Source organism: Chiloscyllium plagiosum, chromosome 1, assembly GCF_004010195.1.
Source record: "Chiloscyllium plagiosum isolate BGI_BamShark_2017 chromosome 1, ASM401019v2, whole genome shotgun sequence".
Taxonomy (NCBI): domain Eukaryota; kingdom Metazoa; phylum Chordata; class Chondrichthyes; order Orectolobiformes; family Hemiscylliidae; genus Chiloscyllium; species Chiloscyllium plagiosum.
In genome coordinates this window covers 115,327,964-115,343,049 of record NC_057710.1, presented here as the reverse complement: position 1 = coordinate 115,343,049, position 15,086 = coordinate 115,327,964, and positions in this window count along the sequence as shown.

Here is a 15,086-nt window from a genome sequence, read left to right as displayed (position 1 = left end):
ATTCACCCACAAATATTTATGTGTATGTGTGCATGTGGGTTTGTGTGTGTGCGTGTGCACTTGCGCGTCTGGGGCGGGGAGTGTGAGTGTGTGAGGGAGAGTGTATATTAGTGTGTGAGAGAGTGTAAGGGGTTTAAGTCTGTGAGAGGATGAGAGACATAAATAATCAAGGTAATTTCAATGTATAATTTCAGTTACGTCACACTGTAAACTTTTGCTATAAATTCTGTGTCTTACAATTATGTACTCCACAACCACCTGATGAAGGAGCAGTGCTCTGAAAGCTAGTGCTTCCAATTAAACCTGTTGGACCATAACCTGTTGTTGTGTGATTTTTAAATTAATTATTCCTGTATCAATACACAGGGCTAGATCTAAGATAGCTTGCTCCCTCGTCGGTTCCATTATGTACTGTTAAAGAAAACAATTGCAGATAATTCAACAAACCCTGACCGAGCTGGTTCGACCAATCAACATGTAAATTGAAATCCCACAGATAATTGCCGTACCATTTTTACGGGTATTTATTTGTTTATTGCCCGCCCCAATTTGATGTTACTATTTGGTGGCCTATAGGCTACGCCTATCAGTGAGTTTTCTTCTTAGACTTTCTAATTTCCACCTAAATGGATTTAACCTCATTTTCCATATAACCTATGTCATCTCTCAGCACCGCCCTGATGAATATCAGAGCTATCCCACTTCCCTTACCTTCCTGACTGTCCTTCCAAATACTCTGATGCTCCTTGATAGTTAAATCACAGTCGTGACCATCCTGTAACCATGTGTCTGTAATGGCTAACAAGTCATATTAATTTGTGATGATTTGTGCCATTAACTCATCCTGCATCCATGCTAACCTCTGCATACCTTTTTATTTACCACCATACATCCTGTCATTTTCCCTTTCCCTTCCACCCGACTCACTAGTTTAAAGTCCTAGTGACCACCCTACTTATCCTTTTTACTAGAACACTGGTTCCGGATCGGTTCAGGTGGAGACCGTCTCATCAGTAGAGATCCCTCTTTTCCAAATATGATGCCAATGCCACATGAGATGGAACCCCTCTTTCCCACACTTTAGCCACATGTTCACTTCCCTAATTGTCTTATCCCCAAGCCAGTTTGCACATGGCTTGGGTAGTAATCCGGAGATTATAACCCTTGAGGACCTATTCCTTAATTTCATTCAGAGTGCTTGATAATCCCCAAGCAAGTCTTTCTTCCTAGCCTTGCCTATATTGTTTGTCTCCATGTGGACCAAAACTGGATCCTCCCCCTTCCTGCTCCAATATCCTTTTAAGCCAGTCAGAGAAGCCCTGCACCCTGGCATCGGGCAGGCAACACACCATGTGGGACTCCCGACCCGGCTGGCATAGGATACTATCTATCCCCCCACTAATTACAGAATCCCCTATTACTACCACTTTTATTTTTGCTCCCCCCTCTTGAGTGGCCTTCCGCACCATGGTCACATGGCTCATTCTCCCCACAACCTTTTCCCTCAACCACACAGGGAGCGAGTACCTCACACTTGGACAAGTTCAAGAGCTGTGGCTCCTTTGTTCTTGAACTCAGGATCCCTCTACCTGCATCACTTGCAATCACACCCTGTTGTCCCTGATCACTGAGTGAATTTAAATGACTTCTCCACTTAGCTCTTTTTCATAATGCCATAAGATTGCTGCTTGGATTCTTGTTGTTTCTCATCTGCATAGATTTTTGAGATGCATTGAACTTTAAATTGTTAAATATGCAGGCAACATTAAAAGACAGCAATGAGGATAAAGGATTCTTTGAAAAAATGTTTTAGAACAAGCGGGCTTGCCAAATTGCATGAAATTGGCAAATGAAATTTTTAATGATACATGCAAAATCTCCCATAGAAGATAAAACAACAAAGGTGCGCTATGAAGAGATCTGAAGGGATATGGAGAAAGCAGTTGACTCATCACATCCAAGTGGTGCGAGAAAGCAATACAAATAGAATCACAATGATTACAGTACAGGAACCATTCAGCTTGTCATGTATCCACTGGCTGTCCAAATGACCAATGCAGTTAGTTTCACTACCTACCTTTTCCCGAGACCCCTGCACATTCTTCCTTTATTAGGCAATGATCCAATTCCTCTTGAATGGCTTGATTTAAGCTGCCTCCAGTACACAGACAGCACATTCCAGATGTTAGCCACTTGCTGTGTGAAAAGTTTCTACCATGCCTCAAATGTTTCTCTTGCCAATTTCTTTAAAACCGGTGTATAGATTGATCAATGGAAAACAAGTGTGCAGGTATACTGGACAGACCACACTTGGAGCTATAAGACGATAAAACTTGGGAACAGAAGTAGGCCATTTAGCCTGAGTCAGCATCGTCAATGAGATTATGGCTGATCAGACAATTCTCAACTGCAATTTCCTGTCTTTTCCCCATAGCCCTTGATTCCCCTACTGATTAAAGATCTTTCTGTCTCAGTCCTGAATATACTTAACAACCCAGTCTTGTCAGGCCTGTGCAATAAAGAATTCTGCAGATTCACTACCCTCAGAAAGAAGAAAATCCTCCTCATATCTGAAATAAATGTGTGATCCTTTATTCTGAGACTATGCCCCTATGGCTCTTCCACAAGGGAAAACATCCTTTCTGTATCTACTTTGTTGTCTTCTAAGAATCTTGAATGTTTCAACAAGGTCATCTCCCTTCTAAATTCCTATGAGTACAACCAATCAACCCACTCAACCTCTCCTTATACAGCCCCTCTATTGTTGGGATCAGTCAAGTGATCCTTCTCTGGCCAATCTCCAAGCCAGTATATTACTTAGATAAGGGGCCCAAAACTGTTCACAGTATTCCAGCTGTGGTCTGACTATACCTTGAATATCAGGGTAAAAGATAAGTATGAAACATTTGCAACAAACTTCAGCTAGAAGTGCTGAGTGAATAATTCATCTTGACCTTCTTCAGTAATCCCTACATCACAAATGTCAGACTTCAGCCATTCAACTCATTGTGTGACATCTAGAAGCAGCTGGAAGCACTGGATACTGCACAGGTTATGGGCCCTGACAAGGTGGGAAATTGCCCATTTATGTCCTGTACCCAAAATGTAGGACAAATCCAGACCTGGCAATCAGTCTACTCTTGATCAGTGCTATCAAACAGGGTCTGCTTAGAAATAATCTGTTCACTGATTCTCAGTTTGAATTCCATGAGGGTTATGTAGCTCCTGATTTCATTCAGCCTTGACACACACATGGACAAAAGAGTGGAATTCCAAAGGTAAGGTGAAGGTGATTCAGGCAACATTTAACTGAGTGGGGCATCAAGGCGTTTTAGCAAAACTGGAGACAACGTGAAGTGGAGGAAAACTCTCCATTATTGGAGTCATACCTGGCATGTGTTGATGGTTACAGTTGTTGAAGGTCAGTCATCTTAGCTCCAGGATATCTCTGCAGGAGTTCCTCAGGGGAGTATCCCAGGACCAACCATTTTCAGCTGCTTCATCATGCTTCAACCTTCCCTCCATCATGAGATCAGAAGTGGGAATGTTCACTGATCACTACACAATGTTCAGCACCATTTGCGACTCCTCCAGTTTTTCAGCAGTCCATGTTCAAATGCAATAAAATCTGGAGAACATCCAGACTTGGGCTGATGCATGGCAAGTAACATTGTGCCACATATGCGCCTGGCAATGGCCATTTCCAACAAAAGAGAATTTTTAATGAAAAAATAAAACTGTTTTGAAGATTTTTTTGCAAAATTACAGAAGTAATACAAACAAGTATAAACACCAATAAAAAATTTAAATAAATAAAGATAAAATAAATAATAACTGAAATGACAAACAAAAAAAGTGAAAAACCCAACTAACTACTGATCTATCCTACAAACAACCAAAACGTCAAATAGGATATCATACATTACTAGCAATAAACAACAAATAGTTGAATAACTAAGTACATGCTCAGAATAGATTTACATCAAGTCATAATAAAACCCATATTTATGCGGGATTCCTCCCCCTGGGGGCCCCCAAACCAGCCAGAACCACTACCACAGCCAGACAAAAGCCCTGGACAATATGGCCGAAATATCTGTATCGATATAGTTCAAAAAGGGCTGCCATGATTTATAGAATAATTCAGTTTTTTTGGTGCACCATATTTGTAAGGAAGTCAAGGGGGATATATTCCATGACTATCCTGTGCCAGTTTGAAAGTCCTGGAGGGCCTTCAGTTACCCAATTCGCTAAAATATTTTTCCTTCCACAAAAGGAGAGAAGGGAAAATGGTTTCCTCCCGTGCACATCCAGGGAGGAAAAATCTGAAAAGCCCAAGAGTAGAGGCACTGGATCCAATCTAATCTCCGTACCCAAGATCTCTGTCAAGGCATTCACTACTCTGTCCCAATACCTGCAGATCTTATGGCATGTCCATAGACAGTGCGTGAGAGTGCCGACTTCTATTTTGCATTTAGGACACATTGGGGATGCTCCTACCTTAAATTGTGTGAATCATTCAGATGCTGTATGAGCCCTGTGGAGTATCTTTAATTGAAAAGCTTGAGTTCTATTACAAATAGAGATCTTTCTGGCATTTTCCCAGATGTCCTCCCACATTTCTGAAGAGATTTCTAACCCCAATTCTTGGTTCCATGTTTTAAATAATCGTTCCATGTCTTTCGATATATCCTTATATAATGAGTGATAAAAAGTACTGACCGAGGGCTGACCCATCAGCCATAGCACTCTTCTTTCCCTATCCGATTTGTAGGGATTGTGGTCTTCTTCTCTATATAATCTCGTATTTGGAAATACCAAAAAAGGTCCCTGTTAGGCAGTCCAAACTTCTGGTGCAACTGGTCAAAAGACATCATAACATCCCCATCAAACAGGTCCCCCAGGCAAGAGATACCTCTGGACTTTCAAGTTTTAAATGTAGCATCTGTCAGCCCTGGCTGAAATCCCGATGCTCCCACTATGGGTGTATAAGGGGAGGTTTTTTGCAGGTTACCCTCATCTTGTCGCATTGTCCTCCAGGTATTAATTGTGTTAAGTATGATAGGATTTTTGCAATAGTCCATGATAGCTCTCATCTTATCCATAAATAAAAGATTGATGAGAGGACACTTTACTTGGAAGGTCTCTATATCTAACCAAATTGATTGTGGGTCACGAGAGACCCAATCAGCCACATAAGCTAATAAAGAGCTCAACTGATACCTCCTGAAGTCTGGAAAGTCCAGTCCTCTCCTTGCTTGTGGGACCTGCAGCTTTTCTAATTTGATAAGGGGTCACCTATGATTCCAGATAAAGGAGACAAGCCAGCCGTGGAGCTTACACAATGCCAGTCTCGGCAACATCAGAGGGAGCATTCTCATAGGATATAGAAGATGAGGTAGAATATTCATTTTAACTAGGGCTACTCTGCCTAACCAGGATATTGGGAGATCTCCCCAGCGTTGAAGGTCCTGCCTTATTTTCTCTAATAAGTGTATGTAATTGGCTTTATACAGCTGACCAAATACTGGAGTGATAAAAATACCTAAGTATAGAAAACCTTCCAGTGACCACTGAAAGGGAAAGCAAGATCCATCCGGTAAGTTGGATATACTGGCAAGACCTCCTAACGGCATGGCCTCCGTTTTCATAAAATTGATTTTGTAACCTGAGAACATACTAAATAGATTGACCACGTTAATTAAGCGGGGCACAGATATCAAAAAAAAGGAGAACATCATATGCATAGAGAGTAATTTTATGTTTACCTGAACCAATCCTCGGGAGCATAATGCTGGGGTCAGTTCGTATTGCTTCTGCCAGTGGTTCAATTACTAGTGTGAATAATAATGGTGAAAGAGGCCATCCCTGACGACAGCCCTACCAACACTGAAGTGATCACAGCAGATTTGGGGTCATTGTATAATACTGACATCCATTTGGAAAATACCTCTCCGACACTGAACCTTTCCAGTGTATAAAAAAGATATGGCCATTCTGCCCAATCAAATGCCTTCTCCGCATCCAAGGAGACAACCAACCCCGGTATTCTTCCCTGTTGACAGGCTTGTATCCTTTTTAAGACTCTTCTAATATTATTAGTTGATCTGCGGCCCTTTATAAACCCCCTCTGGTCCTCTTTTATGATGTATGGTAAGACCCTCTCCAATCTTACTGCTAACATTTTAGAGAGAATTTTGAAATCCATGTTTATGATGAGCAATCTTCTGGGGCCTTTCTTTTTTAAGAATGAGAGAGATACTTGCTTCTCTCAATGAAGATGGGAGGTGGCTGTGACTGTGTGAATAATTATACATATTTATGTGTGGCCCAGCCAGTTCCCCTATAAATTCTTTATAAAACTCAACCTGGAATCCGTCTGGTCCAGGCACTTTGCCACTCTGGAGCTGTCTAATTGCGTTGAGTACTTCCTGAGTAGTCAGGGGGGCATTCAAGATAGATACCTGCTCCAAGGCTAAAACCCCTTGACATTTAATGACATCACTATCACTGAATCACCACTAGTTTGCCTGAGTTGGCCATTGACCAGAAACTGAACTGGACTAGTCAGCCATGTAAATACTATGGCTACAAAATCAGGTCAGAGGTGAGAATTCTGCAACAAGCTTCTTCTCTCTTGACTCCCCAAAGCCTGTCATCATGTACAAGTCACAGGTCTACAGCTGCATTGTATCAAATCTGCAGGGAGAATACGGAGAAATGCCAGCATTATGGAGAACTTATAATGAGAGTTTCAATGACTCAAATATAAACTGAGGACACTGGTATTGTAAGGGCAGGGAGGGTCAAGTGTTTTTCTACTGAGTTAGGGAGCATCTCCTACAGCAGTATGTGTCCAGTCCAACAAGGAAGGAAGCATTATTGGACCTAGTCCTTGGCAATGAGATGGGCTAGGTGTATCATGTCAGTGGGAGATCATTTAGGAGACAGTGATCATTGCAATATCAAGTTCAGGTTGGTGTTGGGGAATGAAATGCGACAATCCAGAGCAAGAAAGCTTAATTAGAGGAGAGCTGACTTCAATGGGGCTAGAACAGAGCTGAGCAGGATTGATTGGAGTAAGAGATTGTTGGGAAGATTAATAACTGAACAATGGGCCATCCTCAAAGAGTAAATGGTTTTGATGCAGTTGAGGTCAGACAAACAGATCCAGAGTTCCCTGGATGATCCAAGGAGGTAGAAATTAACATTACAAAGAAAGTTTTCCTTTTTATGACAAGTGTAAGGCTGAAAATATAGTTGAGAATCAACTGGAATACCAAAGATTTAGTCAGGAGGTAAAAAGGCAAATGAGGACAGCAAAAAGGATCCATGGAAAAAGGCTACAGATAACACAGAGGGAAATCCCAATGTTGTTGAGAGGCATATAGACAGTAGGAGCCTGGTTAAAGGAGGAATCGGGCTGATCAGAGACCAAAAAAGTAACTTACAGATGGAGGCCAGCAGCACAGCTGAGTACTGAGGTAATACTTTGCATCTGTCCTCAAAAGAGGAGGATGGTGTCCTAGCCAAGGTGATAGAGGAAGAAACTCTGTCACGGAATGGGATCATATTTAATAACGAAAAGTTCTTGGATAGATCATTGGCATTTAAACTTGACAAAGCACCCGGACATGATGAGATGCATCCAAGAGTATGGAATGAAGTGAAGGTAAAAATTGTAGAGGCACTAGCCCGATTCTTTCAGTCTTCCCTGGACAGTAGGGAAGTGCCAGAAGACTGGAGAATTGTAACCATTATGGCTTTGATCAATAGAAGTTGTAAAGATAATCCTGGAATTATAGACCAGTTAGTTTAACTTCAGTAGTAGGGAAGCTTGTGTAAACAATTATTCAGGACAGAATCAGCAGTCACATGGATTCTGGTGAGCTTATTAGAAAGAGTCAGTATGGATTTCTAAAGGGGAAACAGTATTTCACTAACGTGGGGCTTTTTTTGAAGAAGTAACAGAAAGGATCGATGAGGGTCACCCTCTCCATGGAGACAGCTTTAGCAATTGCCTCTCTAACAAACTTGCTGCTGTTCCTGAGCCTGTTTGTGAACTTTAACAAAGTCTCTAATGGATGAACCATTGGAATTCGTTTTTACCAGAGTGGAGCTGCTGATTAGTATCTGCCAGTCTTGTGAATGCCAGTGAACTGAAGTGTTTCTCCCTCAATGAGATGCAGAGATATTTCAGCGATGTGATCTCCAGATTGTGCCCCCAAGCCTAATAAAGAGTATCCGCTGAAGTGAAAGTCTCTGAGGTAGAGGACAGTTCAGGTGAAAGCCTTTCCAGGATCTCCTCTGTGGGGCTCAGTGGCTTCCTCCTCAGAGGTCGATCTGGAGCTGAGTCTCTGAGATTCTTTGTGAAGGTTTGCTAGGTGCCTCTAGAACAGAGGGACCTAAATGGGTAAGAGGGACAAAATTTTGTGCAGGTTAACAATGTGTTTGCACTGGTGGTAATGGGAGAGCAGAAAAGCATAAATCAGCTCATTGGGTTGGTTTGCCGGTGAGTTCTGCCCATCCCGACATGAGTGTTCCTGCTCCTGCTCCTGCTCCTGCTCCTGCTCCTGCCAAACTAAGCCCCTTTTCCTTGAAAGGAATGAATAGCATGAACCTGCCACCAGTCTTTGCCACCTCAGCCCAGTTGTGGGTTAAAGTTTCCTGCAATGAGACAAAGGGGGCGACTGAGTACTCTGGAAGCAATTGGAAGAGTGGTTAATGTTGATAAAGGAGCAGGAGGGGTGGTGAAGTGTCTGCATGAGTGGGCAGGATCGATTAGTAGTTTGACAGAATGACGTAGTGAGAGTCGTTGAGTGGATGTAATGCTTGCAGTAGTGAGATCCATGAACCTTGGTGCAAGGCTTGTGCAGTGGCAGGGTTTGAGTCAGTGGCTGATTCTATAAATGATAGGTAGCAGGGAAACGTTGGGGGCACATTCACTTGGGGACTGCAGATAATCATGAATCTTTCTGATGCACTTTTGGATATTCATGTTATTGTGAGACACAACACTGACCCAGGCCAATATCTAAGTCCAGTCTGGTCACATTGCCTCCTTTAACGGTCTGCAGGAGAAAGGATGGCCGTCTTCACCATTACTCTGTCCATCAGCTCTACCAGGGCCCTATCTGTAACGTGGGGAGTGAGCTGGGTTCACTGCACCATGTCTGTAGTAAAAATGGTGGAGCATCACAGTGTGAGGCCCAGTTTCCTTGGCTTGCAGCAAGAGAAACCTGATTAATTTGCTGTGATTTGCTTTTGAAATTCATCAACATTTTACACTAATTTGGCTGATTTAGACAGAAGTGCTGGGAAAACATTGCAATCAATTATAGAAAGTCAGTCTTTCTGTAGTTGCATTATCATAATTGTGAGAAAATACCCTTTAACTCTCAGTGCTGAAAATCAAGTTTTAGTCCCTGTTGGATCTGACATTCCACTTCTTGGCAGCAGGTGGCACTATAATTCCTCACTGCGCCAAGCTTACACCCAGCACACATGATTTGGAGGTGCTGGCATCGGACTAGGGTGGACGAAGTTAAAAAGCACATAATGGGGAATCTAAGATAGCAGCAATCTGGAAAGATCAAGTTGCAGAGCTCCGCATCACATCGGAAGCAGGACGAAGTCCTAACCCGCCCGACCTGGAACATTGCGATAGCCTGGGACTCTGGAAAGGTCATGGAGTCCCAGGAAACTGTTAGAGAACAATTTACCTGGATTTTCACCATCAAGTGATGCCGAAGAAGGGAGCAGGTACATCCAAGGCCAGGCCTGCAGCCCAGCCTGCAGGATCCTTGCACTGGATTTCCTGCCAGGACCTGGTGAAGGAGCTCGCAAATCTTGTGAGATACTGGGTAAGCAGGTAGAGGAGAAACTGGCCCTGATTTCTATCATGCTGCCGAAGCATGAACAGCAGCTGGGAGACCTGAAAAAGAGGACTGATGAGGTTGAACACAGAGTCACAGTGGTGGAAGCTGATCCCAGTTCCTCCAAGAATAGGATCCAAGCCCTGGAGACGCAGATCCACAATTTGCTTGACCAGGTTGATGACCTCAAGAACAGGGGCAGAAGAGAAAATATTCGGATCGTCGGTCTGCCAGAGGGTAAGGAAAGTGAGGGACCGGAATTCCTTAACTTGGGGATTGGTATGAGAGGCTTGAAGATCAAGAGGGCTTGAGGTCTGGTCTGGGCTTTGGTGCAATTTCACCACTGTAGAGATAAGGAGAAAATCATGGAAGCTTCCAGAATCTAGGGGAGCGATCTGAAGGCCCTAATTTACGAGGGCTGTAAGATCATGTTCTTCGAGGATTTCTCAGCGGCAGAGATCCGGAAAAGAAAATCCTACGATGGCATCAAGGAAAGACTGAGGGAGTTCAGGATCCAGTACTCTCTGAGGTATCCGGCGGTGCTTTGATTCACCTTAGATGGATCTGTACATTTCTTTGACACATTGGAGAACGCAAACTAACTTAATCTGAACAATTTTGTATGTACAAATAGTAATGTTGTTTGGGTATGTCTGTACTTTTCTTTTAAAAAAGAGGAAGTCCGGCTGTGGATTTCTTTTCCTTTTTTTTATTGATAATAATCTGGTCTAAACTATGCTCAGGGGCAGTTGGGATGTGTACTTTCAATTTCTAAGTTAAGTTATACCAAAGGATGGGTGGGATACTAATTTTTTTTCAAAATGTCTTTGTTCACATTGTTATCCCATGGTGTATTTTCTTTCTTTGCTCCTTGTGTTTGTGGTGCGGCTCTAGCTAGGATGAGGAAATTGTTGGGATGGTGAGATGCCTTCTTTGGGCAGTTTATATCCGATTCAGGTATTTAAATGCCCTGACTGTTGTATTGGCACTGGGATGATAGGTTGTGTTTTGGGATGTGTAGTTGCCCCTATTCATGGGGTGAGTTCCCCTATTCAGCACCGTGGGCACAATTTTTTTTGTTTTTTGTTGTATGTAGCACTTGATAGCTTTGTAGGTTTGTTAATTTTAATGGTTTTAGTTTATGTAGTTTTCATGTTCAATGGATCTTGCAACACTAAGGCTCGGCGATTTGTAATTCGAGTTCCTCCTCTCTGGAATCTAAATGTCACTGTGGAAGGTTATGGCTAATGACTTGATTAAATGATGTACCTGGAACATCAAGAGGAGTCATTCACCAATTAAGAGGAAAAAGGTACTTTCGAGTCTTAGAAAGGAAAAGTTGGATATTGCTTTGTTACAGGAGACATACTTGGATGATAGGGAGCATTTGAAACTACAGCAGAATGGCTTTGATCGGGTTTACTTTTCATCTTTTAATACCAGAAGTAGGGGAGTGGCTATATTGGTTAGCAGGAATCTCCCATTTAAGTTACAAGAGTGTGTCTAAGACACACATGGGAGGTTTGTAATCCTCAAAGCCCTGATAAATGGGGAAGAATATGGTGTTTTAAATGTTTACTCATCCCCTCAAGTTTCTGGTAGATGCATACTCTAAATTGATCAGTCTTGAGTCCCAGCCTATCATTACAGGGGGAAATTTTAACTGTCTCATGGATCCCATAGTAGACAGGCTGCCCAAAGGCCCCCCCAATGCCCTCTGTACAAACTAAACAATGAGTGGATCTGTGTGTGGAGTTAGGGTTGGTGGACGTCTGGAGGTGTCTCCACCCTCCAGGCAGGGAGTTTACATTTGTTTCCAATCCACACAGATGTCACATCAGGATTGATGTTTTTCTGACCTCCTGTGGCAACCCTGGACTTGGTGGCATCTCGTACGGTTGGTAATATGACCATCTCTGATCACGCTCCAGTGTACCTGCTGGTTAACATTAAGGACGTTACAGCGGGTCCGAGGCTCTGGCAAATGGATCCCTTTATCCACAAGGATAATGAATTTGTGGAGTACTTCTCTAGGGAATTTTGGGCCTTCCTAGACATTAACTCAGGCTCAGTTAGTAGCCCACCTGTCCTTTGGGAAACTGCCAAAGCCTACGGCAGGGGGTCAGTTATTTCCTTCTCTGCCAGTCAGAGGTGGTAAGGGTGAGCAGCAGCATCTCCTCGAAGCATGGTTGAAGGCGGCCAAGAAGGCCCTTGTTGGTCAAGCTACAGAGGATTACAGCGCTGCAGTCCGCAGTGAATTCCGTGCTCTCACAGACAGCAAAGAAAGATTTGGAGATGCCGATGTTGGACTGGGGTGTACAAAGTTAAAAATCACACAACACCAGGTATAGTCCAACAGGTTTAATTGGAAGCACTAGCTTTCGGAGTGTCGCTCCTTCATCAGGTGATTGTCATGAAGGAGCAGCGCTCCGAAAGCTAGTGCTTCCAATTAAACCTGTTGGACTATAACCTGGTGTTGTGTGATTTTTAGCAAAAAAGGAGCTTACTTTTGCAAAGCAAAGGTTATATGAGCATGATGACAGGCCAGGTATGTACCTAGCATATCTCGCCAGGAAAAGAAGTGCTTCTCATGCCATTATGTAAATTAGGGAAGGATCTGGGAACCTAACGTGATTCTAGAAAGATTAATGTGGCATTCCAGAGATTTTACTCTAAGTAATACCAATCTGAGGGTTGTGAGGAGGGGCGGGCCAAGATGGAGTCCTTTTTCAAGGATCTGGAGCTCCCGGGCGAGAGCTTTTCTCAGTGCTCCCTTATCAGAGCAAGAGGTACAGGAGGCTGTGAAGCAGCTTCAGAGTGGAAAGGCACCCAGTCCTGATGGACTTCCCAGCGAATTCTATAAGGAATTTATAAACATATTGTCAGGCCCAATGCTCAACATATTCAATGACTCATACAGCCATGATTGTCTCCCGCCACCTCTGAGAGAGGCCAATATTTCACTTATTCTTCAAAAAGGGAAGGTCCCAGAGGACTGTGCTTCATACAGGCCCATTTCACTCTTAACAGTGGACTTTAAAATCCTCTCTAAGACTCTTGTGTTAAGGCTGGAGACTGTGTTACCTTCTATTGTTAAAGAGGACCAGGCAGGCTTCATAAATGGCCGCAGATCCTCCAATAATTTCAGGAGGCTGCTTAATGTAATTCAAGCCTGTCAACAACAGTCAGTACAGGGATTGGTGATTTCTCTAAATGCAGAGAAGGCATTAGACCGAGTTGAGACCCTCTCACTGTGATCATCACCAATGGGGTGTGATTGAGCAATTTTAACATTCTTAATGGCAGCTGACAGGGCTGTCCCCTTTCCCCACTACTTTTTACATTGGTGATTGAACCATTAGTGGAGGCCATTTGTAGGGATCCTAATATATCGGCTCCAGAAGTGGGGCCAAAATTACATAACATTTCATTGTACGCAGATGATGTCGACTTTGTTTTTGTCAAATCCAGCAGTTTCGATGCCTTATCTGATACAATGCATCAGTGCGTTTGGAACCTTTTCCAGGTACAAGATTAATTTTGCAAAATCAGAGGCTATGCCTCCGGGTGGCCTTACGAAGGTGCTAGGTCTTGAGGGTGAATATTGATTCCCATTGAAGTGGTCACGGGGGGTTTTGTGTATTTGGGCATATTCATTACTCCAGTTCTGGATCGGTTGTTCAAAGCTAATTTTGTTCAATTATTTGACAAAATCAAACAAGACCCTCAAAGATGGGAGGTGCTTCATTGTTGAGTCAGATAGCATTTATTAAGATGAATATTCTCCCCCGTTTGTTGTACTCTATACAGATGCTCCCCCTGATTTTCAATAAGCAAACGTTCAGGAGACTGAACGGCTGGTTCAGCTCTTTTATCTGGCATTGTAAGCGTCCCCTTATTAAATTAGCCAAACTGCAATTGCCTCACAAATTGGGGGAGTGGATATCCCAGACATTAAAAACTACCAACTGAGCTCGCTTTTATATTCCGTGAGTAATTGAGCTTGAGGGGACCCTCTTTCAATATGGTTAGATATCAAAACCTCTCAAGCAGGGTGCCCCTTTACTAGCTTGCTGTTTTTGGACAAAACGAGGACAGTTAAGGAATATTGCCATAACCCAATAGTTATCAATACTGTTAAAGCATGGAGGGCAATTCGGCAGAGGGAAGGCAATATTGGCAAAACATCTTCTCTTACACCGAAAGTGGGTATGCAGGTTTTCAACCAGGGATGACGCATTTAGGATTCAAACATTGGGCAGTAGGGGTGTGTCTTGCATGGGTGATTTACCTGAGGGAGACACAATGATGTCCTTTGATCAGTTAGCGCAGAAATATGAGCTATCTAGCAGGGACCTCTTTCATTTATTTCAAATTAAGGATTTTATTCAAAATAAAACTACACTTTTGACTGATCCCTACAAATGCAGCATAGAGGAGAGGGTGCTTAGTGTTAAGCGTACACTTTCTGTCAGCACTTTATATCATCAATTGGGGGGTGCCCCCTCAGATGAGTTTAATTGACTCTGCAGGTTGTGGGAAAGAGAACTAGGTGTTGAGGCCTCCTCAGAGGCATGGGAAGATATTTGGGAAAACACAAGGAAGATATCAATTTGCAATAGGACCCATGCTTTACAGTTGAAGATTCTCCACAGGGTCCACTTGGCTCTGGATCGTTTGTCAAAATTTAAACCAGGGTATCTTCAACATGTCCCAAGTGCAAGGTTGGTACGGGCATGCTTACCCATTGTCTCTGGTCCTGTGGTAGGCTCCAAACATGTTGGAGCGCTGTGGTGGGTGCAATGGAGGGGATTTTGGGTGTAAGCATGGAGAAGGACCCGATCTCTCTTCTTCTTGGCCTGCCCAGTGTGTTCCCTGCATATGCGCATAAGAAAGAATATCTTGTCAGGTTGGGTGTCCCAAAATCGCCCGGGCCTGTTGGGTCGGCGTAGGATTGTTATGGAGCATATCTCCTTGGATTTATATCACAAAAGATTGGGTTGGAATATCTGGTCAGCATGGACGAGTTGGACCGAAGGGTCTGTTTCCATGCTGTACATCTCTACGACTCTATGACTCTAAATATGATACACCACAAAACTGAGAATTTCTAGAAGACATGGTGGCCCTTTTTGGAATACCTGGACACAGATTTGTTTGCCACACTAATAAAAACTTTTATATAGCCATAATGATTGTGTTTTATGAATC